We start from the raw sequence: 4,118 nt of genomic DNA on the forward strand, positions 1-4,118 counted from the left end.
AGAGAAGGGGTAGAGGGACGAGCTGACCCTGCCAGATCCCCCAGGTCACCACCCTGAGCTCACACACTTCTTCCCAATGGCTTTCCACCACTCACCACTCTTCATCAAACCTACCACAGACACTCAGGTTTGACCGTTTCCTTGGCTCTTCATTTCCTTACGAAGGCTCCTGTGTCCCATAAAACATATTAAATAAATTTGCATGTTTCTCTCTTCTTTTGTTGCAGAGCCCCAGCAGAGAGCTAGCAGAGAAGCAGGAAAGGGGCTTCTTCCCAGATGCAATCCCATGTGTGGCTGCAGGAAGGGAGCAGGTGGGCAGCCCTCTAACGTCCCCGACTCTAGCTCCTGCTGAGAAGGATGGCTGCTCCAGCCCCCCGGGGACTGCTCCCCCCTGGGATCTAGGCCAGGGCACCATGGTTACCTTGCTGGAGGAGGAAGGTGTCAGTGACACCCTCAAACTTCCTGACCACCAGCCCACCCACACAGCTAGGCGGGGAGGGCCGGGCTCTTCCCAGCTGGAGGCCCACCCAGGGGACCCCAGGGCTCGCACTGCCCTGCAGAGGCTGGGTACCAACCACCTGCGAGCAGCCGCGGTTGGGGTTGAGGGCTGGGCAGGCAACTTGTTTTCAACTCTGAGCCCCTAACTCTGAAAACTCTCAGCTTCTCCAGTTCTCCATATCAGGGGCCCTGGGCAGCCACGTCTTTGGCAGCAGGTGAGGAGCTCAACACCTCCCCTGCATGAGAGCACAGGGGCCTCTGCCCCTGAGGCCCACATCCAGGGCAAGGAGACTGGCTTGGGCCCTTTCTTCTGGGAAGGCGATTCTTCCCCAGTGGTATTCCATCCATCCACCCATCCACCCACCCATGCACCCATCCATCCACCCATCCACCCATCCACCATCCATCCATCCAACATCTCCTGAGCTGTTGGGTGGGCTTGCTTCACAGTTGCTAGAACTCCAGTTCCAGAAAAGCACAACTAATCCTCCTGCTATTCTCCAAGTCAGAGACTGGGGGAATCAGGGACTAAAGGGTGCACCCAAAGTAGTTTTGCCTTAGGGAAGAGCAACCCCACCTTTCTTCTGCCACAACCCCAGCCCCTGAGCTGGGAGGGGGACTTGGGCATCCCCTGGGGTGGCAGCAGGCCACCCAAGTCAACCGTGAGCCCTGACTCCTGAGGTTGACTCTGCACAGGGCTGAGCTCCCCCACCCCACCCCATAGGAGCCCATGGAAGCTCCACTTGCCCCTGGAGGCTGGGAAGCAAACAAGAGAGTTCCCCCTCCCCATGTGACCCACAAGGTGGCTGTGGGCTCCCGGGCCTCATCACGGACTCCCCTCAAGGTGCCTACCCTGCGTCGGTCCAGTCCAGCTGCTATAACAAGAAAACCATAAGCTAGGAGGCTTATAAATAGCAGAAGTTTCTTTCCCATGGTTCTGGAGATTGGAAGCCCAAGCTCAAGGCGCCAGCAGATCCAGCCTCTGGTGAGGTCCTGCCTCCTGGTTCAGAGCCAGCCCTTCTTGCCGTGTCCTCGGTTCTGGAAAGGGTGAGGGTGCCCCGTGGAGTCCCCTTTATAAGGGCACAGAACCCAATCTGAGGGCTCCACCCTCATGATGGATCAGCTCCCAAAGGCCCCTCCTCCTAACACCATCACACTGGGGGTTAGGATTCAACATATACATTTTGGGAGGAGGAGGCATTCACATCTTGGCCCATCCCCCACCCCCGTCTGGGTCTCCTGATACCAGGGCCCCAAGAAAGCGGAGGCTCCCCCCTCAGAATGGGTCAGCCCAGAACCAAGATCCCGGGCTCCTTGACAAGTGGCTGTGCTGTTCCCAAGGGGGCCCAGGGTGGTTAGGAGTGAGGCTTGCCTGGGTCACTGTGTGCTGCAAGGACACAGAAGACAATGATGCTGAAAATACAGTCCCCCCAAGACCCAACAGCCAGATCTGGTGAGGTGAGACCCCCCCAAGATTCAGCATCTGGATCTGGTCGGCATCAGGTACGGTGCTGGGCACTTTGCTAACATCTTCTCATCTGGCCTCAAAACAACTCCATGAAGCAAGTACTTCCATTAGCCTTACTTCACAGATTGGGGAAAGGGCTCGGAGAGGTTCGATAAGTTTTCCAGAGTCACACAATAGGTAAGCAGCAAAGCTGGGATTTGAACCCAGGCCTTGTGATGCCACATCTTGTGTTCATTTCTCTGCTTCTGAGGACCTGCTTTTTGCCTGTGGCTTCTGGCTCCCAATCCTCTTTACTCTGAGAAGAGCCCCTTCTTCTGTCTTTAGAACAGAAGTAGCAGTTAGCACAAAGGCCTCCTTTGACAGAACTTGACAGAATCTCCTGTACAAGCATCATTTAGAAAGCAGGTTTGCCAGTTAAAAATAGACCTGCCCTACGACCCAGCAATTGCACTGTTGGGGATTTACCCCAAAGATACAGATGCAATGAAACGCCGGGACACCTGCACCCCGATGTTTCTAGCAGCAATGGCCACGATAGCCAAACTGTGGAAGGAGCCTCGGTGTCCAACGAAAGATGAATGGATAAAGAAGATGTGGTTTATGTATACAATGGAATATTACTCAGCTATAAGAAATGACAAATACCCACCATTTGCTTCAACGTGGATGGAACTGGAGGGTATTATGCTGAGTGAAGTAAGTCAGTCGGAGAAGGACAAACATTATATGTTCTCATTCATTTGGGGAATATAAATAATAGTGAAAGGGTAAATAAGGGAAGGGAGAAGAAATGTGTGGGAAATATCAGAAAGGGAGACAGAACGTAAAGACTGCTAACTCTGGGAAACGAACTAGGGGCGGTAGAAGGGGAGGAGGGCGGGGGGTGGGAGTGAATGGGTGACGGGCACTGGGTGTTATTCTGTATGTTAGTAAATTGAACACCAATAAAAAAAAAAATGAAAGTAAAAAAAAAAAAAAAAAAAAAAAAAAAAAAAAAAGAAAGCAGGTTTGCCCCAAAAATGCTTGCCATATTTTCCCTGCCAGAGACAAGAGCTCCGTCCAGAAAGACAATGTTATGGAGTGAATTGCGTGTCCCCGACCCCACCCCAAAAGTGTTGAGATCCTAACCTGAATGCCTGGGAAGATGATCTTTTTTGGAGACAGAGTCTCTGCAGAGGGTTAAGGTGAATTCATGAGCATGAGTCCCAATCGAACATGACTGGTGTCCTTATAAAGAGGGAAAATTCTGGTATAGAGACACATGGGGGAGAGCCTCGGAGCAGATTCTTCACAGCCCCCGGAAGGAACCCACCCTGCTGCCATATTAATCTCAGACTTCTCCAGAACTGGGGTACAAAATATCTGCTGTTTAAGCCATGCGGTCTGTGGTGCTTGTTACAGCAATCCTAGCAAACTAACACCAATGACCAGATCAGGGTTTCTGGAACTGGCCAAATGCAGTAGAAACTCTGACAAATAGAATAACCAGCCACCCACCCAGATGTCCTCTGAAGATGCCACTGCCCCCAGCCTTCATTCTGGGAGGGGAGCCCGAGCTGAATGAAAAGAATCCTGAAAACTTGTCTCAGCCCTGGACCCATAACACTTAAAACTTTAGGCAGGAATGCCATCTCACCTCCTGCCTCAGGGTGATCCCCAGGACAGCAGAGGCTGAGGACCGGCACAGTGGGAGGCAGACGTTCCCATGGGCATCTACATCAACCCAGGCTGGGAAGAAATTTTTCAAAATCAGAGCAAGTTGAGAAGCTTCAAGCACAGGCACTTACCGGGGTCACAGAACTGTTTATCTGGAATTATTCTAAATAAAGCCTCAGATTCGGTGTGTGTCACTCCTACAGTGGCAACAAGTTTCTGTTATTAAGAAAGAAAGCTCTCAGAGCTGAAGGAGCATGAATATTTGCAAATTCTGTGCAAATTCCACTTTTCTTTCCCCACAAATCAGCTCCTTAAAGAGCCTTTTGGGTAGAACAAGCATTCCAATTAGAAATACTTGTTCACCGCCTCCATTCCAGGGACAAGAGCTCCCCCCTTTGTCACCTGCTGGCCACATGCACAGAAACACCTGCTGGCCTGAGCCCAGACCCCACCACTGTTGGCATGAGGCCACGAGACTAGGGGCCCCGTCTCCTCC

The 4,118-nt window shown here is 52.1% G+C and overlaps 1 long non-coding RNA gene across 1 annotated transcript; it reads left to right on the plus strand.

Annotated features, from left to right (window-relative positions):
* Positions 1-238: 238 nt before the first annotated feature.
* LOC125755052 (uncharacterized) lies at positions 239-3,822 on the plus strand. Its single transcript, XR_007410557.1, has 2 exons — positions 239-2,371; positions 2,973-3,822. It is a non-coding gene; the product is annotated as an uncharacterized LOC125755052 (long non-coding RNA).
* Positions 3,823-4,118: the final 296 nt, after the last annotated feature.

Source organism: Canis lupus, chromosome 5 (assembly GCF_003254725.2).
Source record: "Canis lupus dingo isolate Sandy chromosome 5, ASM325472v2, whole genome shotgun sequence".
Lineage (NCBI taxonomy): Eukaryota > Metazoa > Chordata > Mammalia > Carnivora > Canidae > Canis > Canis lupus.